Below are 24,635 nucleotides of genomic sequence, written 5' to 3' on the forward strand. Positions count from 1 at the left end.
AGTCAGTACAAACAAATATCTACCTGTCACAGGTGTGTCAAGTTCCTTCAGCACACCTGGTTATAATGCCCCACAGGGTGTTAACATAGCTTCCACCAGGAAGGGGCAACTAAGCTGTCAACCCATTATTGTTTCCAATTTTATCTTCACGCCAATAAATTACAAAGTGGAATTTTATCTGCAGACAATTAAATGTTTCTTTGTCTGAGAACAAACTGTTATTTTGTTGTGAAGAGGGTACTATTGTCACTTTCAAAAGGTTCGGCCGGTACAACACCTGCAATTTTAGTACAGGTGATGCCCTTGACACCTGTGTGCAATCAGACAATTGTCACCTTTGACCTACCTGTACATGTACGCCAGTGACACACCCTGATTACAGTTAACACCAGATGATCACACTGCCACATGAGTCACTTTACTCCAAGTCTAAATAACTATTTAGTATTAGGTTCAGGTTTTATTCACCAGTGAAAATTTAGATAATTATTACCTAGATGATCTAAGGATCATATAACCTAAGGATCATCTTGATTTGCCACAAGAAAAGGAAACAGTATAGGAAGTACCAACATAAAGTACATATCAGATGAATGACCATTAAAATATTTTTCTGAGGGAACATTTTGATTTATTTTCTCAGAAAAAAAAAGCAGATAAAAGACTGGATTCCACAGTGGCTTTGCTAGTTTTTCAACCAATGATGTCATATCAGGATTTTGCAACTTAATACACTCAGATAACTTGACTGCTGCATTCACAAGACAAATACATACATATGTATCAACAGACCTTCAAACAGAATACTTTAAATCAAAAACAAGTTGGATGTGTTACCATCAATGAAACCCACTGGGTTCTCAACAGACCACCATAGAACACGATGTTCTACTTTAAAACATTTTTAATAAATGCAAAAAATTCTAAAAAAATAACCTTACTTCAGACAACAGTTTATGGCCTCTCACCTTACATGTACATGTAAACATATTTGATTTCAGTGTTTTCTAGACTTTATTACAGTTCATGCCAAACTGTAATAAAGTCTGAAATCAGTGTTTAATTAAACTTTGATCCAAGCATCTTTAGCACATTGACATAAACTGACCGGACACAGCTATCACACTGTTCATTCTTATTCTATGCGTGTATAAACAGATCGAACTGTGTGTTGTGAACATGGCATAGCTTGTAACTGTTGTAACACGAGATGCGGAGGAACAGATTGTATTCACCAATGAGAATGTAAATGTTAAAAGTTAAGATTCTAATGCCAAGCTTTTAGTTCTGAAAATTCCAGTCTAATGAACTGAATAAAAATCCCCCCGGGTAGACAATTCGGCCCTAACATTCCAATATTTGTTACGCAATGGAACAATAGCAAGCAACAAAATGGAACAGTAACGAGCAACAAAATGGAACAATAGCGAGCAACAAAACACCATGCGTTCTTCTTGTCTTCAGACTTCCACCTCTACAAAGTTATTGCCTGGGGCATAAAAAATAATTAATAACTTGATCATTTCACACAAAGGTGCTTTAATTAAATTTCAGCCAATCATCATCAAGAACGGTCCTGAAACCAAAGCACATCATCTTGGAAATGAAGGAATAAACGAATAACAAAACAGTAGAAAACAAAGAATCCTTTGTGGCAGCTATATAAATCACAATGTCCGAGGAAAGCAGTACAGTAAGGGGACAATGAACCGCAGGGCCATGCAAAACTGTTTCATTAATTGTCTTAATGTGCAATTTCGGTTGGCTGCGCACAGCGCCTCGTCCCTTAACTTGGAAATTAGAAATCAAATATTCGGTAGGAAAATGAGAAATTTGGTTGACAATGTTGGCTATTAGAGGTTTAATTAATAGGTGCGGAATGGAAACAGTTCCTGTCCATCTTCACAGACAACTGGGCGAACTTTGCCTAATGGCGTTAATGTGCCTGCAGCAACCCACTGATGGGGTGCTAATTTATGACGCATTCCATTCGGCAATAAGGGAGCGAGGACAATGGCTCAATCAGCGCTACTGGCAGTGTTCTACCTGTGCATCTCTGCTGACAGTATTACCTCTAGTCTCAGGTCAGAAGATTCTATTACAACTATAACCTGCCTTGCGGAATTCCCACTCCTGTCCTCTTCACTGCTCTGCTCTCAGCTGGCGTGGGCCGCGGGCGTCACTTGTGTGCAGGGCGGAATCAAGCAGAGCTAATAAAGTCAGAAATTTTGAAACTCTCGACAAGTTCTTCAACATACCTTCAAGGTTTTTGTCGTGCAGAAGAGCGAATGTCTTGCTTACAGGATTACATGATCAATGCCTTCACATTTCAAAAGTATCATCATAATGGTACAGGTAATCATTTATTCCAAATTTCTTCATTTCCTTTTAAAAAGTGTGATGCCTGTTTAGAGCTCTTACAGGTAAACTGATTCTGTAATATTTTGGGCCACAGTAGCCAAAAGAACTTGCAACTACAAACCAAGTGATTTCATTTACTTATCTGATTGATATTTAACGTCACGCTCAAGAATTTTTCACTCATACAAGGAGGGTCAGGTTTATGGGTGGACAAAAATAGAGTGCCCTCAGGTAAACTACTGGTTGCGGCATTTCACAATCACAATGAATTTGTGGCTAAATCTAAATCAAAGACATTTAACACTTCAGAGCTTGAAAGTTCTTGTACAAACGTCTGACCTCACAAATTTTTCTGCAGCCATATTAGCTTTCTGCTCTTCAAATTGTCTGAAATGTTTGGAGTCCTCAATAATGTTGTTGTTGTTGTTGACATACATGTAAACAGCTATCTAACAGCTTATCTTACTAGGAAGTAAACATTACCTTCATTTCGTACGTCAGTATTTTACCAAAGAAAAGTAGCACAACCAAGTAGATGTAGCTAATCAGACGAAATTTCCTTGAAGACAAACAAATCCTGGTTTTGCAGATAATGAAAATGTTGCCTGGCAGATATAAATGTGGGAACACCAATCAGCTGATCAGATTCCAACTTCTAGCTACGACTCCAGATGTTTTTTTCTTAGCTCAGTGCAGATTTATCATATGCTGAATTAAAAACTCAATAAAATGCTGATATTTGGCAGAAGTATTTGTTGTTTTGTATTTTTTTTCTTATTTTTTGTGTTTTGTTTTTCTTGATTGTCCTTGATCAACATCAACCACCTTTCTGTTTCCATGGACACCGTACAGTATAAACAATACAACACTGCCAAAGGCAAAAAACACAAATGAAAACAGAAATTAGACAAGATCCTATATTCCCCATTACATAGGCACAAAGATCATTTTTATTCTTCATCGCAAAGCCTCGGCCATCTTGCTTCTTTTGACACCATCCCAAGGTACTCTAAGTAGATACAATTGATATCAAAGAGTTCTATTCAGCAAAAGATATTTTTTCTCACTCATACTTGTTTCCTTTGCTTCTTTCACTGCAACAGATACATGAAACTTATCTCCTTTCAAATCACTGTGAAACAAAAGACTAGTATCACTAGTATGTCTTGAACTATTTTTGAAAATAGGGAAGGAAGGAAGCAGCTGGAATGTGTCATATACCAAATCAAACAAGTCTCATGTGTCACATTTGTGCATTTTATTCCTGATATATTGAATTTCCGAACCCCACTTCAAACCCACAATGCAATGGGGGTTTAGATTTCAGTATTCTACTTGCTCAATGTTGGCAAACACTGCAGCAAGTAGAAATCTCACTTTACCATCAGAAACTTAGCAAGACTACCAAAGAGCTTGCCTGTAGGAGACACGTACATGAATGCAAAACTACAGTTCAACATGTAAGTGTTGAAGTCGCGAATTGGATAATTTACAGTGATTAATACACACAAAGGTTATCAATTACAAAACATTCCCCTTGTTTTGCTATATGTATGGAAAACTTCAGTTCAATACAAGCAGTACTTATTGTGCTCTACATGTGTGCAAAAACTGAGTTTAACGCATGAAGAACTATTAAAGATAACACTCATAACATTTACTGTAACATTGCTTTCCTTGTTACTGCGACGTTCATGCTGAAGCCTGGGGTATGAGGTAAGCTACAGTACAGCGAGCTAAAAAATTATACATGGAATTGCACATTTAAACCATATATCTTATTAGATGTTCTGAGAAAATGGAAGCTCAATTTGTAAAGATTACCTGTTTACTAAACTGCCCACCATCCCAAGGCTAATTACTTTGTGCCATAATAATATGGCAAGCCAATTTCTGACATAAATTCACACATGAATTCCCCTTTCGTGGGTATCTCCATTGGATACCACTACTTGTACAAGGTCTTAAATTTTCCCATTCCAATCTATGTTTAGTCCGTCATAATAACCCTTAGTCAAGGACACACAATAAACGACTCTGCATAATACAGCCTGGCAAGCGGAAACAACATGCTGTCATAACGAAAACAGGAAAAAGCATAAAACTGACTTAAATTTGGAACAGGGTTGGATTATGCTAATAAAAGAATAAAATGTACATGCATCCTGTGGTATTTATGACTTGGTAAAACTGAAATGTTCATTTCCACCATGAACTGGATGGAGAACAGATTTTATGAGCTAGTATAAAGGCACAATTCATACTAAATGTCAGTTTAAATGTAGTGCTTATTTGAAAACCATGGTTTGCCATTTTAAAATTCGAGCACATATTCTGCACCTGTAACATCAAACAAGGCTTCCCAAAATACCAGAAAATTGTTGGCTTCTTCAATTGGAACAACCTTGTATATTTAAACTTAACTTTGTCTCTTAATTTCCTTGTACTTGTGGAGCGTTTTTGTAGACATTGATCTTGATTACTGGCGTGATATATTCGTCAATTTCCACGGCTGGTGATTGGTCTGTTTCAATGCCTAGATTAACAATCTGCTGTTCTACAAGACCACAAATCATTATGTCACTGCTCAGATATGTTGAGTATCCCTGTGACTTGAAGGGATACAGAATCGATGCTGATTGGCTGACAGTGGAGATACGGGCCGAGTTTCATGAAGCTCTCTTTATGTTATGAGCTGGCAACTACCATAACCATGTAATGTCTACAGTACTATTTGCCATGGCGGTTAAGTGAATGTAACATTAAGAGTGCTTCACGAAACCGGGCCCTGGTTTCCTGGGTTAAATCTTGAAGCCTTGGTCATGCATGAATAAATGTACCATGCCCAAAATTCAGCTTAGGCAAGGTAATGCCTGGACTCATATCAGCTAATTTGAATTGATTCTATTTCCCTTTAAGCTGTGATACTTAGCTACCATTTTGTCAAACCTGTATCTCTGAACGTATACTTAGAGGAAATTGATGGTGTTTTGCAAAGATGATCATTCACATTGTGCCTCTTATGTGTTTTTCAAATAATGTTTACATTAATTTGTATAGTACCGTATTTCATGTAAAGATTAGCATTTTTCAAAGGGCAAACTTTGCCTATATCTCACTGATTCTTCCACCAGCAGGGCCAAGCAAGATTCCTATGGTGAAGTTTGATTAATTTTATTTCCAGAATGCCAGAAAAAAAGTGTTGGTATCACAAGTATTCTTTCAAGGCCTTTATCTGCTTCTGAAAGTGCATTTTTACCAACTTTATGTGAGATACAGGAATCAGCTTTCTTTGTGTAACAGTTATACCTCCAAAATCTCATCAGTAAGGAAACGACACCCATGAAGTGTTTCTTTGAATGGTCATATCATCTAAACAATTATACTGCAGGACCATGGAGAGCTGCTGTTCTACTGCCAAGTCAGTGAAGAGGGAGTGAAGTGAGCCTGAATATTGGACAATTTTTTTGGACAAGTCACTAGACATAAATAGGCCATAGAAAGAGGAGAAAGATGTCTAGTTCACATGCAGCTTAGTCTAAAGATGTAGGTTCAGCAAGAATGTTTGATGAATGTGCAGTTGCTGTGTTGTGCTACATCAGTGATCTTTGTCAACAAAATCAGCTGGCCAGCCCCCTCAAAATGCTGAGAGAACCTAGTTGGCCCACTGACACTCCCACCTCTTGACCTTAGCCAGAGCTGTTTACAGGTGCTAAAAGACAGGCCCTTAATTACACAGGTAGTTCATCACTCTGTCTGGAACAGGTCATTAACACAGTTCAGGTCCCACTCTCTGTTTCTTTGGTATGTACTCCCAGGGTCTGTATGACCATGTAGTAGCGAACACTTTCAGTATTTCTCAGCGCCTAATAATATACGCGTCTAAGGGTTTGCCTGACACCTGGCAAGGTGCAATGGGTTAACGTGGGCTCTGCCCAGTTTTCTTCACCTGTGAAGATGAATGCAAGCCATCATAATTTCAGAAACTATAATCGTTCAAAAAAAAGTCATGTTAATAATTTAGAATATTCTAAGATTCTTATCAGACACAAGTGAAAAGACATTTGAATTGATTTCTGTAGATTTTAAGCTTTATAAATACACAGGTTTACTTTGTTCCCATCACCTGAAGTGTTTCACCTGGAACTTCCTGAAATGTTTGTTGGACTCTAAATTGTAATCATAAATATAAGATTCTCATTTCTAAAGCTGTGTTCATCGATAAGAGTTGTATTGGTACATTCTCAGCATTGAAACTGATCATTTTTGTCGATCTATGACATATTTTTATATATTAAACAGCAAAATTAATACAGCCATCAACTATAACAGCCCTTGCCCAGCAGATGTACATGCGCAAAGCAAATTGTGGAATTGCCATCTTCAAATGAAACCACCTGGGCTTTCAAAAGAAAATTGTGGCCTGAATATGATGAACAGAAAACCAGAAATAAAAGGATACCAATAGTTCTAGACGCAAAGTAGGGCTCAGATGTTAGATCCAAGTGGTGTAAATTTCTGTTTACAATTTTTCCTACAATACTAAACAACTGATCAGAAAGAATTATTCCAGCATAAAACCATAGAGCTTTACCATACTGAAACCTCAAATAAGAAAAATTTTCGCAAAAATTCAATCAACCAGGTAAGTGAATGCCAGATAAAATCTGTTACTGCAGTTTTTCACCCTTGTCGCATGTTTGCAAGGTCTTTATTCAGACAATTCTGCAGGCATTATTCTTCGTAGACTGATAAAATTATACTTTTTGTGAAGCCCTGAAAATGGCCAATATAACCAATGCAGATTTGTCTATAAAATCAAATTATGAAAGTGCACAAATTGCACTGATATTCTGCTCTTTCATATGCGACAAGGTTGAGGAATTATTGTGTAGCTTGATGAATGCGTGTGGGCATGAGCTTATAATACCCAGTGTATACATGTTCAATCACCCCGCTGTAACCCAAGTTTACTTTTTTTATGTATTCTATTTGCTCTATGTTCTACACCAACATTTGTCCTGTAGTTATTTCCCCTTTTGTCCGCCAGCAATGAAAAAGCCTATAGAAATACGCAAAAAGGCATCGTGTCCTGAGTAAAGCATGTATCTGGTGCAACTATGAGTGCACACTGCTTTCAGCATACATAAATTAGCCTTTAATTCATCTAGGGGTCAGAGGTTGTGTTGTACGACACCATGCAGAAAGTTGCTCCAATGAAAAGGTCCTCCCAACACGCCCCTCCCATATCTGTCCTGGAACTGTGTAAGGAATTTAAAATTATGTATTCAAAAAGGGTAAACAAATAGTGAAGGTACCAGGACTCCCTATCTGCACAATGAGCTTTGACGTACACTGGAGAAGCTCCAAGACCTTAAAATGGGCTTTGCGGTCTTTTGAAAGTTTGTATGGTGCCTTTAATAGTAATAGTATACACCCATCCCAAGTAATTCCCAAAGATTATCTGCTTAAAATGCTAACCCATTGAATCTCATACTAAAATCATATAACTACTACCCTTCACTTTTCATTTCTGGAGGAGACTGACAAAATTTCAATGTATTAGATTAGGAGATGCAACTTTAAAAGTTGGGACCAATTGCTTCTGATGAGAGCTAAACATAAGCCAATACATTCACTCTAAAATGAGCAGAAAAATACAAAGAAAATCATACGAAATATTTTATTTAAATGAAATCATAAACAATGTGTATAAGCTGTTAGTGATTACATGAAGTCTTGAATTGTCAAAACTGAATCACCCCATACGAGACAAAGTGCCATTCCTTACATAACATACTGACAGAGACACTAGCTCTTTTGTGGGGAGAGCAATTCTTGCCAAAGGGAGAGGCGAGATACTGGTTTTATTAAGAGAAGCTGAGAAAACAAAACTAGCCAGCAGAGCACAGGGAAAGCCTGGCAAGCCTATCCTGAGCCATAACCACTGTTTGTTGTGACAGGAGATTTTGGTTGGCCAGGCGTTTTGGAGGGTCAGTTGACAGCAAATTGATAAAATAATGTCAAGTCCTCTCTGAACAAACAAGGATGTCAGCACACTTTTTGCATGTTTGACACTCATGTTAAATTGAAGGATTCTGGGAAAAAACAGTTAACTTTCATTTTGCTTTTACATTGAGCAGGACATCTTACAGTAGGACTATACAGTAGGTAAATATAGATGAAAATAACTGGAATTCACCTAGTTTAACTGGAGAGCTTTTGTGACAGTATACCACTGAATTAGGTCTAGATAAAAGTGCTCCAGCTTTAAGGGACACTATTGCTCCAGATCTGTGAGCGTCACTTGGATTTCTTGTCTCTTGTAAACAGTTTCAAATTTCAGGACGAGGCACTCAGCGAGTACAGTTTCATCCACTTATAAATGGGAAACTCAGTTAAGTGAAACAATTGTTATAACCAACTGCAACAACACCCATAGAAAATAGTACATCCTTGTGCCCATGCAATTCACATACATGTAACAGTTCCACTTTGACTGAACACTATTTATTATCACTTTAAGGGCAAAGAGTTCAACATCGTCTATGTTTTCAGCTTGCATTAATGGAAATTGTAAGGTTATATTGTTTAGCAAAACAAAAACTCCCCTAGCGTACAGGATGATGAATGAGAGTTTACTATTTCAGTTTCACCTCTAATTACATCCTGGTAAGAATCTCACCTGCTTCAAGATCCCTGAAGATCAACACTGAAAGCTTTAGGGATCAACACTGAAAGCTTTTCACTTTCAGGTAGACAATTATGGTAGTTCTTAAGAAATACCCTTATGCAGAAAAGACTATTCTGTAGATGAACACCTGATCACATGAATAGTACACAAAAGTATTGTCATGGTATCTTGAAACTGATGGTATGTAAGAAGGTCTGCCAGCAACCTGGGGATGGTCATGGGTTTCCCGCGGGCTATGTCTGTTTTCCTCCCACCACAATGCTGGGCGCCATCATATATGAGAAATACTCGAGTACGGCGCAAAACACCAATCAAATAAATAAATAAATCAAACTGATGTATTTATTTATCTCATTAGTGTTTTACGCCATACTTAAGAATACTTTACTTATAGGATAGGGCCAACAGACAACAATTAGTATTTTAGCAATTCCAAACTACGCTTCCATTAAAGACAACTGATTGATTCGCTTGTTGATTAGGTGATTGAAACAAAATTAATTTACTAATATGTCACTCTGAGGTGAATCAAACTGTACATGGTGAACATGTTTTATTTATTTGATGGGTGTTTTACGCCATACTCAAGTATATTTCACTTATACAACAGTGGCCAGCATGATGCTGTGAAGAAACTAGGCACAGCCTGGAGGAAACCCACAACCATCCGCAGGTTGCTGACAGACCTTCCCATAAGCGGCCGGAGAGGAAGCCAGCATGAGCTGAACTGAATTCAAATCAACCACATTGGGGAGCTGGCATGGATATATGTGTCGAAACAGACATTCGTATGCCAGCCATTAACCAATAAGGACTTTCCAGGTCAATAATCACAAGACCAATTCCCAAAAACGAAGTTTAACACAAACTACCAAAGATGTAAGAAAGTATATGAAGTACGAAAATAGGACGGAATCCTGCAAAGAGATGCAGTTAACTGTTTTCAATGATGCTGGAAAGACGCAAGGTATGTTCTAGGCCATCGAGTGAAATCAGTATTCAAATTGTGTACAATGCTAAAATATCAGTTGTCGATAACAAAACATGTATCTCAGTTGCGCTTTGATTGCAACTGTGCATATATCAAACGTGGCGAACTAATTCACCTCCCAGCCAATGAGAGTCGTTAAAACTGCCGCCTTGTTCCTGTAAACTCGGAACCTACGTCCAGCATTCCGGATTCCGGATTACTGTTCACTTCCTTCTGGGAAGAGGAGTTCCACCGTAAATGTACGAACTGCACTTCGGCGGTTTCCAACGGCAATTCTCCTCCTAACACAGAAGACTTCAGGACTAGATCTTAGGCAAAATGGAGTCGCCCACAGCGGATTTTGGCGCTGACTTTATTTATAATTTATCAACTTAAGGTACATATTAGAATTTTATTGATGGCATGCACCTGCGAGGAAATGCAAACTCTTTCCAATGGTATTTGATTGATATTTAAATTTTCTTCTCCTTTAATAGTTTCTGCATATAGTCGTATTCATTTAACAACAGGTATAGGTCGCCCAAATGGGAAGCACAGTTTGTACCCATTGGAATACATATACGCTGTTGATATATGGTTTGCCCGAATTTCATATAGATGCTATTACTGAGAAATTCAAGCAACTCAATCAACATGGAAACATCCCATGAATGGTAATCCTTGTATGTGGTGAAAAAGAAGAAGGCTTTGTTGCCATGAGGACCCCGAACATGTTTTATCAGAATCTGTTAGAGGTTAATTCTAACAAATAACACATGTATGCTGGAGGTTTGCATCTAGAATTGACAGAAAATGTAAGAAATTTGTAATAACGGTAACGATAGCAAAGGATTTCATGTTCAAAGTTTAACATGTTGCTTTTAATGCCATTTAAATGCATGTCAAGAATGAGAAAAAGGAAATCAAAATGCATGTGTATTAAGTCATGGGGGAGAACATTGCTTTTTTATACGTTATCATGAACAGGTCTGGGACTCTGCATGAAAACAGCTGACTAAAACTGTCCTTCAAAGATTAGAAATTTAAGAGATAAGATGGGTCAAACAAAGGATATCAGCCAGAATTAAGTGACAATCAACATATAACTCAGGCAAATTCCATGAAGATTTTACTTTCCTCCAAAATATTAAGGCTTTTAAATGTTAATTACATGAGCATATAAGGATCTTCAATGTCCTAATTAAATCTCTTCCAATGATTCAACTTTGTAGAGGTGCAAACAAAAACAAATCTCAAAGTTTCATTCACATAAAAAGCAAGAAATCATTCGGCGAAATTAGATTGTTTGGGGATTTGCTGTAAGGCTATACTGTCAGCCGTAGGTTAAGTAAATTAAATTTTGAAACCATCCTTAAGGCTGATAAAATCCTGTTTGCTATTGCTTCTCAGACGATGTATTAAGCATTTACACGACTGGAGACAGAATAAAAAGAGATCACTGGTAGATAAGCAAAGGAGACCAACGAGTACCACGAAATAATTAAAGCCACCGCGAGTCGCCAGAAGATAGGGCTTAGCCCATGGATGCAGACAGAATGGTGAAGGAATGGACTCCAATGAGACTTATTACAGTTAGAGTCAACAGATTTTGTCTCCAAAGTTTGATGAGGCAAGGTTTTAAGAGCCCTGATCTGGTCAGACCAACCTAGAATACCATCCAGCTATTGTATGCCCAGGCATGGACCTCTGTTTGTTTATCAGCCATTGTGTCCATAGGGAGATTGCCACACCAGACTGTTAATTCTCTGACAAAAATTGGCCATGAAATAGTTCGTCTCCATACAACTTAATAGCTTCACTTTTGCTCAAATATGTCTGTGGCTAATACCAGGGTTCCTGAATTATACAACAACTACAGTGTTAGTTGAATACATTAGTATGTACTTCATCTCTGGCATTTAGCTTGACCACTTGAACCGTAAAATGCGAAAAATTATCCCCCATCCCTGGGCATTTTTCTCAGTTTCCCAACTCAACAAGTTACATAACAGATTGCTAATGTAAAGGTAATTAAATCTTTTAACCATAATGAGTGTTTACAAGGTTAATGATATATATGTATAGGTTCTGGTGGGACACATGGTGAAAGTGTGTCTTTGATGTACTGAAGAGACAAATACAAGTATCAATGAACATTATGCCTGAGGTCCCCTGAGGTGTATGCGTATGTGTATGTATGTATGCTTGGGGTTTTATGTCGTACTTAGCAATTTTTCTGTTTTACATGACAATGAAGAGTTAGTAGGTGTGTGTACATATAGGCCCCCTGTGTCTCCTAGTGGCAGAGTAAGTCAACGTCGCCACTGAAGTATCATGCCAAAGACACCAGACACAACACCCCACTTGGTCATATTATACTGACACCGAGCTTACCATATTTCCTTGATCTAACCTCTCAGTGAAGTGCCAAGCAGGAAGTGCCATTCTTAAAGACTCTGGTAAGATTCTACCCGCGAGTGATCCAAGGCCTTCCGACTTCTAGGCTAACTCTAACCATTAGGCTTCCAAATCGGTCCTGAGGTGTATGCAAGATTTAGAGGAGGTGTAATTTGTGTGAAGTTAGCACATTGACTGATACAGAGAATTAAATACGTGTATTATTTGTATCCTTTAGCACTGGAATATTTACATTATATATTAATACACACAATTAACATATTAAGTACAATTAATGTACCCCAAATGTACACCTCATCAAATGTTCACACCTCAATATGCATGACAGAGGTAATGGGCATATAACGTAGGCTGACCCTGGGAAACTTTGTGCACTAACACCATAATAAAAGTACACCAGCCCTCATGAGAATCCATGCATCATTCACAGACTCCTTTGAAATGAGGTATGTCTCTGGACAAGTTCGTTAAGATATCACTTGTCAGATGAGGTCATAATGTCAGCAGGTGATGAAGACGATGGCAGTGATGAGGGAGAGTGTCGCTGTCATTGCTCACATCGCTGACATCATACAGACAATTTATGTACACCTTATCAGCAATGAGACCACAATTTATGGGTGAAGATGTCCTATTTGTAGGGTATTATTTGAGCATGGCAGACAATATAAAGCCTTTCCCACCTGGGAGATCTTTCAATACACCTACTGCTTTGGCTTCGGTGATGGTACTAAGTCGGTAACTTCAAACTAATTTACTCCTTTTCGTCTTTTCAGTATGTACATGCTGAATACTGATGGTCTGTAAATAAGCTGTCTACATACCGAGATTGATGGATCACTGTTTCAACTCCTTCTACTGAAGGAATTTTTCACATTATAGATGACAGTGGTCAGTGATATGGATGAAGGAAATCAGAGTGCCAAAGTGTAAACAGCTTAACTTACTTAACATGAAGTCAAAAAGTTAATATACAGCTGATTTGTTTAGCAATTTATCTGAAGAACTACATAAGAACAACCAAAATAAAATTCACACGTAAGAAATAAGAAAATGTCAACGGGCATTTGAAGGACAAAATCAAAGGCAATATTTTCTCAAATTAGAACTACAAGCTTCCTGACACATCCCAGAGACTATGGTATTGAGACTGGCCTCGAGGGGGGGGGAGGTATGGGGTCCCCCTGGGGCTGGACAGTACCAGGGCTGTATCAATTTCAGCATCAGCAGCAGTAACACCACTGGTGTATCCCCTTTGTGTACAGGATTAATCTGTCTGCCAGAGAGACAAAACACCATTTGGGCCAGGACAAGTTACAGGACTGGACAGTCCACTCTATGACTGATGGTATCATGTGCCCACAATTCAGCCAGTATTGAACATCCTTCTCTCTGCTACCTTCAGTACCCCTACCCCTAGCACTGTTGGGCTAGCTAGCTAGCTCTAGACACTTTACCCTGGGGGTACAACTCAATGTTTACTCATATCCAGTTTCAGGCGGCTGCCCACGGCCAATTAGGGACATGACTGGTTGAGTTCAGAAGGGCACTATCTTCCTCTGTGTGAGATCAGGAGAACTGTCACAGTCTGGTGGAATGGTATACAAAACATCAACAGCCAAACAGTAGCTAAGCCTCCTGGTATAGTATCAGTACAGAATCAGGAGCTCTTCAACCTTCACTGCCTACTATGATCTGTTAATGAATAATTACTGCATCCCGTCTAGACATCCACTGCATTCATGTCAGATAATTAGGTATTCCTATATTCTGAAAATCTTGCCTGTAAACTTTAATATGTGATCACTGCAGCCCTTGAATTTTAAGACATAGTCGTACATGTATTTCTTTGATTGGAGTATTTATTTATTTTACTGGTGTTGGTCAACTGTTCAGTTATACAACAGCAGTCAGTTACACAGAAGAAACGTAACTACCTGGTGCCAATAAAGCACTGACCTTGACACAGGTACTGTCATATTACTGGCAGGCGATTAAGTGATCTCATAAGAAATTCATGTAAGCCCATATGAACAGCATTACAAAAGCTGCCAAGCGTTTCTTGCCACCAACGCCCCAGCACAGTTGTTGTGAAGAATCTGATTGTTATATACAGTGCTATACATTCAAGAGAAAGAAAATGTTACTTTTTGGATCTTTATCAGTTTATTATTTTAAGTTTATTATTTCTTTTTAACTCCTTGAAAACAGAGAATATGCATGAATAGTATTTAAGAAATTTAATTTTCAAAAAAAGTAATGTGATCTTAAATGGCTTCACAAGAAAGCTATGATCAGAGTGAGATTTGAACCCCTACTCAAGCTTATGTACATGCATATGGCATATTAGACTCCCTGAAGGCTCTCCAACAGCATACACTAAGCTATATATTAGACACTTACATTTACAGTTCTAAATGTTTGAAATTGTTGCTCACACAGTTATAAGCTTTTCTCTATATACATCTTAATGATTTCCCCAAAGGCTACAATGTTTTACAAATACATAAAATTGAATGTATACTGCATCAGCTATTAATCATGTGAAATATAGAACCAAGAATTTGTTCCAAGATGCTTTTTATACAGTGAATTCAGAATTACAACATTAAGGCCAAAAATGATGAGGTGTGTAGCATATGATTCCTTCAGCCGTTTACAAAGAGTATGAAAAAAGACCACACTTTGCAAGCAATTTAATATCAATATTAGTTCAGCATTGAGTCATAACTATATTATCCAATGGTTATCGGATCAGCTGACAGGACATGGGGGAGTGGGGGGAGGTTAGGGTCAGGACCGTATCCTCAGCCAAAGAAATTCCATCGCAGTGTTAGGGCAGGGCAAAGATGTGACGATCTGTCAGTATCGGTGGTTTTGTTGGCCCAACACTTCGTACAATATCAAGGCAGCAGGCGATGCGAATTATCACTCATTAGCGATCAAAGGCTATTAATCACAGAATACGACAGCACAAGAGGCAGTGTTTACCCTTCTCTGCTCCCCTATTATCGTAATCACAGGCGAACATGACTTTCCGTAAGCCCCCGTGCTGCTAGGAACAAACAATTTGTAACAAACACGGCCTGGAGCGTTGGGATAACAAAGGACTGAGGCCATTGATTGATTGGATCCACAGAATACCATCCAAGCAGAACTGGGTGGTAGTGCTTTCGGCATTTGTCATATCGCCTGCTCTTCATCAAGAACGCATGCCAATAGTGTAGGCGAAACAGCCCGCTGCACATTATAAGCTACATCCATTACTGCGAAACAATTTTACATTGCAAAAAGAGGAAGAAAATCCCACTATTCATTTATCTAACGTTTATCGATCAATTTAAGAAAGAAATTGTTATTCAATCTAAAAGGATCTCTATGGAGCGAGAAGTGAAGCAAATGAAAATAAATAATCAAAAACAATACATTTATGTTAAAGAATGGCACACACACAAAAAAAAGAACTTGGAAGCTGCATGAAGGAAATTTGAAAAGTTTTTTGTGAATCGTGTTTTGCTAGAATCGATCAACAAAGTCCTAAGGAGATTAAACTAAAAAAGAAAAAGAAGTCCTCTTTTAGATACGGCACATACGTATATACGCCCAACAAAGTTAACTTATTTCCAGATACCTACAAGCTTGCAGCCCTTTTGAAAGTCTTATTCTAGGAATTTAGAATACAAACTCTTGATGTACGTCCGCATAAATTGTTGTTATATCCTGATCACAACGCTGACGCTCTACCATTTTGCCAGTCAATCAAGTAATCTTCATGCATAATTGAGATAATATTGTAAAACTCTACCTACTACTCCAAAAAGTGATTAAGACCAAGTACATGTTGTCATCTAAATTGCATTCTCCAATAACACACCTCGCTTTTGTAGTTTAAATCCACTTGACGATAAGATTAAATTACTTTTTAATTTAAAAAAAAAAAACAGCTTACTGATAACTGAAAGTATTCAAAACTACAGGGATTCAAAAGTTCTACTCAATAGTTTACGGTATGTAGTTTCAAATGTACAAGCCTGTACCAGTCTTATGCTGGAAGGTCGTTCTGGTAACAACCTGTGGATGGTCATGTGTTTCCCCCAGACTCTACCCGGTTTTCCTCCCATCACAATATTGGCCTCCGTCCTTTAAGTGGAACTCACCTTCTTAGCACAGTGAAAAACTCAATAAAATAAATAAACAAATAAATACAAGCCTGTAGTGGCTATATTTAATAAGCTTGTCATATGAAAACTTTACCAATCAAAGGAAGTAAATAAATATAATCACTGAATGCCCTTACGGGAGACAAAAACTGGACTGGCACAGGGTCTTAAAATTTTACCTGTGTAGTGATCAAACGGTGTTGCCACCTCATTGGTCATTACTGGTGGCAAATGATATAACTGGGTGGTCATGAGCCCCCGCAATCTGGACATGCAGAATGCCCTTGATCAGCCCATGAGTTACAACTTTAATACTGCAGCACATGCATTTGGCCTGGTAATCTGAATTAAGCAAAAGGCACTCAATCAACTGAATGAGTTTCAAACTCTGTAATATTTAAATATTAACCATAAGATAAAGGTTATTTTTCTGTTATGCTTTCGTTCATTACATGCATGTACAAATGTATGGTACTTAAGTCTAGCAAATTCTGTTCAAGATCTTGATACTGGAGCATTCTTTTTCAAGAAATTCTGTCCTGTTTCCTTGAATGGTGTTACATATTATTATGCAGTGGTTCGACCCCTTTCCACCATCTGTAGTCTTTTATCGGGGACTAATTGTTCAAAAGTGCGGTAAAGTTAATCCAGGCTTAAATCTTAATGCTAGACTCTGGGGCTAGTCGTTCAAAAGTGCGGTAAAGTTAATCCAGGCTTAAATCTTAATGCTAGACTCTGGGGCTAGTTGTTCAAAAGTGCGGTAAAGTTAATCCAGGCTTAAATCTTAATGCTAGACTCTGGGGCTAGTCGTTCAAAAGTGCGGTATATTTAATCCAGGCTTAAATCTTAATGCTCGACTCTGGGGGTAGTTGTTCAAAAGTGCGGTAAAGTTAATCCAGGCTTAAACGTTAATGCTAGACTCTGGGGCTAGTTGTTCAAAAGTGCGGTATATTTAATCCAGGCTTAAATCTTAATGGTCGACTCAGGGGCTAATTGTTCAAAAGTGCAGTTAAGTTAATCCAGGCTTAAATCATAATACTAGTCTCATACCAAAACAAAGCTAATGGTACTTTAGTCTGGACCAAAGTTTATACTGGATTTAAGTTCTAATACACTTTTAAACCAAAAATGATATAAATACATGATATGCCAATTAGGATCATTTTTTTTTCGTTTACGGACTCAAAAATTTATCAATGAGACAAACAACAGGTCTCTTGATTAACTGGTACCAACTGATTGAGGAACTGGATTTTGGCATGTTATTTGTCCTTAAATACCCTTTATCCGACAGTCTTAAAGCCTACTGAACTTATCTTACTTATCATACTTCAAACTGTATTACTTATACAACCAAGGGCATCTGCAAAATACTTGGATGTGCACCCTATAAACACGTCAGAATGGAAAGTAAATAATTAGGTAGGCTTAGCTAATGTCACATGTGAGACAGTCTCTCCTGCAAATACAGAGATAATGAGATGGTTAAGACAGCTTGAAACTTCATCATACACGCTGACAAAAAATTAGCTCATCTAAAAACATTATTGTTCCACTTTGTCTTAATCTGCTCGTAACTCCAAAACCCTGCCTGCATCAACGTCACGCATTAAAATAACTGCTGGCGATAAAAATGTTTTCTGCGGATCTCATTACGGCCGAGAAACACGCAGTTCTTCTAGGAAGCGCATCGTGTTATTAGGCATTCATCCGTGTCTCTCATAATAGGCTCGCTGATTTTTCTATTTAGAGGCAATCTACGGCACGGGGAGCTTGACCACTGTCAGCTGTCCACCAAGTAATCCAGCTTATTTAAGTCGCTAATGTGGGATGAACCTGCCAGCTATTACTTCCAAATCATTCTGCATTACGAGAGAATATGGGTGAGCCGTGATCTCATCAAGCCGACTAGGAAAACGGGTAATGAAGCAAGCCTAGCTCAGTGATTTTCAACCAAAGGCTTGCCCTAACAAGTCATGTCCGCCAGACTGAGGAAGAGAGCAGACGGACAATGGCCATCTTTTTCTGAATATCATACCGTCCTTGGTGACCAGTGTTTCTGCCAACGAGTGCTTTCTCATGGCGCAGTAACGCCTACCAGTGAACCCTTCGCCTCTCATCTAACCAGCCCCTTCAGACAAGATGTGTTGCTATGCCAAAGACCGAGTCAGAAATTGAGAGATGGTGAATGATAACGCAATCTCGTGCAGGCGAGGCCTCCATCAAAGTTGTGTCGCTTTTCATCACAAGTCCGCGAGGAAAAGGTTTCGATTAAGTGAAACTCGACTTCTGCAAAATGAAATATTATATCACTGATTATTTTTACAGAAAAATGATATTTGCTAACGCTTTTTTTTCCTTATCCACTTACAAAAATGCTGACAAGACGATGTCATAGGAGTACTGAAAAACAAAATAACACAACAAGAAAAAAAGAACAAAAATACTAGAACATGTTAAAGATTATAAATAGCTCAGTTCCGATGGTAAGGAATTATCCCAGTTGTAATGCTCAAAATTAGTCGCTCCCACATCATCTTTACTGAAATTTAGGCCTTCAATTCTGAAATTATATACATCATGAACTGGCAATGTAATTGACAGAACTATGTTTTCTGCTACAGATGCTCCCATATTTTGAATACATTTCATTGGAAGATACAAGTAATTTCACACGACATGAGAGAAAAGTGGCACTATCTGTACATTACGAACTTGACAATAGACCAATTTTGCAATTGAAAATTACCCTGAATGACCTCAAAAGTGCATTTTTAGAGGGAAGTAAATATCACAAAATATTATTTTTGGTGCTGAAACTTACAATTTACAGTAGAATATCATCCCACGTTCCATGCAAACCTTAAAATACCTTTCAAAACTCAACAGAACTCTCAGAATCGGGAAAAATGGGCAAGTTAGTCATGGACGATTCATGGTCATCTATGGTAACTGGCTGCATTTCAAAACAAGGATTATGATGAATTTAGGATTATACTGTCTTATTTTCGGAGATTAATATTGACCTTTTTTTTTTTGTTAAATGCTATACTCCAAATTTTGTTGTCAATATATAGAAAACTGTCTGTGTACATTGCCACAAAGCACCCATAGTTACCTTAAACCTTCTCGCACTTGAAAGAACAACTTTCAGTGCATTTATAATTTGATGTTGGAGACAAAACTACATGTTGGATTGGCCAATTTCATGGCTTTACAAAAAGTAGGATTTTATCTGTCTCCACAGAATAAAACCTTCAGAATACATCTGAATAAGCACCTTGCAAACATGTGAAAAGGATGAAGAGCTACACTATACGTAATTGTGCATAGTCATATGTACGTAAGATGACCATTGAGCTTGTTTTACCTATTTTGCTCATTTTTCCACATTCTGGAACATGTTCTGATCTTAGAAAGGTGCTTGAGGGGTGATTGGAAAGTAGGATGATATCCTACCGGGAAAATGTAAATATTAGCAGCATAAGTAATACCTATAATAAAGTTTTCTTGCAGTTGAGTTTTAAGGTCATTTAGGGTACCTCGTTAAAGGCTTTACCAGCAAAACTCTACAGAAATACAGACTTATTACGGTGTAGAGCAAAAAGAGTATGTCCCACCACTTGAAGGTGTTTTAGACGAACAATGTTCACGAAGTAGATCAAATCTGGATTGACTGTCTCAATAGCCAATATTCTTGTGCAACGTCATCAGTACTTGGTGCTGTGAAGAACCAAGTCATAAAATATTTTTGTAGCTTTAAAATGAATCAAGCAAAGAATTTTATTGGCGACAATAAATTTAAATACGCTATGGGCCAAATACATATGGAGAACGTCATACATAAACAACCTCAACAACGGATTTGTCATTTTATTCTCCTCGGCGAACATTTATAAAGTTAAGCTTTTATGCAATCGAGTACGTTACCTATCCCTTACATCACAAGTTCACAGAACAGCATCGAATTTGGGATACCCTCACTGTCAGAATTTGCTCAACCTGCTTACAGACAGAACAGAAGTGTTTGCTGCTGTCATAACTCGTGGCTATTTGCCAGGGTGTTTAGTCTAGATAACTACTGACAGGAGAGCTCCTCAGGGACCATAACTCTTCAGTTATGACCTAGCTACGGCATATCCCTGCAAAAATTGATTACTCTGCTTGAAAAATGAAGAACATAAAATTTTCCGTGGAGTGGAGGAGATAAATTCCCCCCTAGGTCCAAAACAATAAATTAGCTAGTTACTCACCACTCTACTCTGTATCCCTGCAGATTTACGACACAGGACTTGATACTTAAAAGGCAAAATAATACTGAATGACAGCCTGGCCTTAATTCCTTTAACCAAAAGCAACAACTGCAGAAAGGACAATGAAAGAATATCAGTGCCCTCTTGCATGATCATCATTTTGTAAAATTTTAAAACGCAACTCGTTTAAATGAAGTAAATTTTGATGAAATGATGAACAGAATCAATTTGCTACCAACAGCTTATTTCATGTCCCTTCAAAAAAGGCGGTGATATTCGACGGAAATAGTTAATTCACTGCCAAAAGTAGAGCATCTAATGGAGCAATAAAGGCCCAGTTCTTCAAAATATGATCAATTAGATGCCTTAATAGAATTTGGTCAGTATCTAAGTAACCCACGGCTGTCTGCATGAAAAATATCGGGTAATGGCCTTATCAGGCGAACATGTAGCTTCCCCATTATCCAGAGCACCCATCAATTACAACATCCACAGAGAAAAAAAACGTCTGCTTAACAGCCTCCTGTTCCTCACAGAAAGTTAATTTGTACAAAAATGGGGAATCTTGATAGTGAGTTACTGGGAGCCATTAAAGACAAAAATCGGTCAAATGTGGTCAGCTGTGGAAGATTGAACACCAGGCACCTGAAATACCTCAACTGCTAGAACAGTACATTCCACCTTTCCTATGACGACCAAGGATATCCAGGCGAACAGAGAAAATATATTTTGTTAAGAAGGAATGAATAAATGAATGAATGAATGATTTCTGCATTGATGACCACCCCAGCAGTATTTAAGCCATATATCATCTTAATAACATTTACAAGAGATGAAATTCAGGATCTCATTGCCATTGGGATTCTGTAAGTCTTGAAAAGAACATGGGCAACTAATCTTATAAACAAGAATGCAGGTGTCCGAAATAAGCACCAAACTAGGAAAAACCTTAATAGAAATTACATCATGCTGCTTAGTTTGGCTTCATATATATTGTTTCAAAAGCCATTTGTGGTTTGCACTGAACTATGGAAGGACAAATCCCTAGCCCCACTTCAAGACAAATCCATATCCTTTAATTTCAGGGCAAATCCATATCGCCAACTTCAGGACAAATATATATCCCCACTTCAGGACATTTTCATATCCTTTAATTTCAGGACAAATCCATATCCCTACTTCAGGACAAATCCACATCCTTTAATTTCCGGACAAATCCATATCCCTAACTTGAGGACAAATCTATATCCCCACTTCAGCACAAATCTGTATCAAGCTTCAAGACAAATCTATATGCCCACTTCAGCACAAATCTGTATCAAGCTTCAGGACAAATCTATATGCCCACTTCCGCACAAATCTGTATCAAGCTTCAGGACAAATCTATATCCCCATTTCAGCACAAATCTGTATCAAGCTTCAGGACAAATCTATATCCCCATTTCAGCACAAATCTGTATCAAGCTTCAGGGCAAATCTATATCCCCATTTCAGCACAAATCTGTATCAAGCTTCAGGACAAATCTTTATTCCCACTTCAGCACAAATCTGTATCAAGTTTAGGACAAATCTTTATCCCCACTTCAGCACAAATCTGTATCAAGCTTCAGGACAAATCTATATCCCCACTTCAGCACAAATCTGTATCAAGCTTCAGGACAAATCTATATCCCCACTTCAGCACAAATCTGTATCAAGCTTCAGGACTAATCTATATCCCCACTTCAGCACAAATCTGTATCAAGTTTCAGGACAAATCCATATCCCCACTTCAGCACAAATCTATATGCCAACTTCAGCACAAGTCTGTATCAAGCTTCAGGACAAATCTATATCCCCACTTCAGCACAAATCTGTATCAAGCTTCAAGACAAATCTATATCCCCACTTCAGCACAAATCTGTATCAAGTTTCAGGACAAATCTATATCCCCACTTCAGCACAAATCTATATCCCCATTTCAGCACAAGTCTGTATCAAGTTTCAGGACAAATCTATATCCCCATTTCAGCACAAATCTGTATCAAGTTTCAGGACAAATCTATATCCCCACTTCAGCACAAATCTGTATCAAGCTTCAGGACAAATCTATATCCCCAATTCAGCACAAATCTATATCCCCATTTCAGCACAAGTCTGTATCAAGTTTCAGGACAAATCTATATCCCCACTTCAGCACAAATCTGTATCAAGCTTCAGTACAAATCTATATCCCCACTTCAGGACAAATCTATATGCCCATTTCAGCACAAATCTGTATTAAGCTTCAGGACAAATTATATCCCCACTTCAGGACAAATCTATATGCCCATTTCAGCACAAGTCTGTATCAAGTTTCAGGACAAATCTATATCCCCACTTCAGCACAAATCTATATCCCCATTTCAGCACAAGTCTGTATCAAGCTTTAGGACAAATCTATATCCCCATTTCAGCACAAATCTGTATCAAGCTTCAGGACAAATCTATATCCCCACTTCAGCACAAATCTATATCCCCATTTCAGCACAAGTCTGTATCAAGCTTCAAGACAAATCTATATCCCCACATCAGCACAAATCTGTATCAAGCTAAATCAGGAAAGTCCATAAACCAGATCGTACTCATAAGAATCTAACCCACACCTGAATTTTTTCCTAGGGACCTACCAGAAAACAGACAACAGACATAAAACCCTTTTATAATAGTGTCTCCACAAAGTAAGAAGATCTAAGTCAAAAAAAGCTTTGTATGGATATGAATATGCAAAATGTGATTAATCTTCAAGCAGACATTACTGTCAGAGATATGTCTTTGCTTGCTTTCTTGTCCGTGAAGCTTTCATGAAAAAAAAAAAAAAAAAAAAAAGATACAAAAAAATTGTGGTCAGACAGAAGCAGAAGTCTGTCTGTCCATCTGTCTGGTCGATACACTAGCTGCTGAGACCAAGTATTTACTTCCTACATCAATTACTAACAAGTATACTCCAGATAAATCTTACCTTTTTCAAAAATTTTTTCTCTGCAAATCCGACAAATACATCTAATACATCATAATACAGAGACTGCTCGGCTCCGCTAATCAGGTGAAAAAGTAGCAGAGAGCTGAAAAAAAAACGCAACTTTATTACCTCTGCGATATCTCAAGCATGGTAAAAACTACCTGAGACCATCAATTATAATTGAGTGCATATCTACAGACATATATCACAACACCCACTGGCTAGGGGCTTGTCGTGACCAGTTCATTTAATCCTTGAACTTTGACCAATGGTGTTGCGTGTTTAAATGCAGTTTATAAACTGGTTCACAGCTGCAGTTGTATTTATTTCATGGTTGTTTATCACCATACTCATGAATTTTTAGTTCACCTGTTAGAAGTAAGAGGTGTTAGTTATTTTGAGAGGGGGATCAGATGCTGGCAGTGGCTGTGTCGGTGTTCAGTTTGATTAAAGTTTCGGCCAGTCATAGGGTTGCAGTGGCCATCCATAGTACATAGATATCCAATCGTAGGTAGGAATTTGCATATCACAGAAGACTACGGAAGTCTTATACCTCACAGCTCAACATGTCCTTGGCCATTCAAAGACTTGCAGTTGCCAGCCATTGCGATTTGCATATCAAAGACCTGTGCGGCACTATCTAAATAGAGAATAACATCTGTGTATGACAGTGTCAATCATTCTACTTTATTTTGGTTTTGAGGTCAATATTTGAACGTATACCATGGCTTGAACATTATTTTTCGTGATGGTGGTCAGTTATACAGGTTGAGGAAATGAGTGCTCAGCATAATTAAAC

The 24,635-nt window shown here is 38.0% G+C and overlaps 1 protein-coding gene across 3 annotated transcripts in view; it reads right to left on the reverse strand.

The window, feature by feature from the left end:
* LOC135473958 (semaphorin-1A-like) overlaps nt 1-24,635 on the reverse strand; it is a 233,143-nt gene that overhangs the window by 92,495 nt on the left and 116,013 nt on the right. The window contains exon 5 of one of the 3 annotated variants that reach the window (XM_064753924.1): nt 23,837-23,939. The exons of the other annotated variants lie outside the window; for them this stretch is intronic. The gene's annotated coding sequence lies outside the window, so the exon portion shown is untranslated. The remainder of the gene's footprint in view (nt 1-23,836; nt 23,940-24,635) is intronic. 3 annotated transcript variants of the gene reach the window in all.

This window comes from Liolophura sinensis, chromosome 8 (genome assembly GCF_032854445.1).
Source record: "Liolophura sinensis isolate JHLJ2023 chromosome 8, CUHK_Ljap_v2, whole genome shotgun sequence".
NCBI classification, from domain to species: Eukaryota; Metazoa; Mollusca; class Polyplacophora; order Chitonida; family Chitonidae; genus Liolophura; species Liolophura sinensis.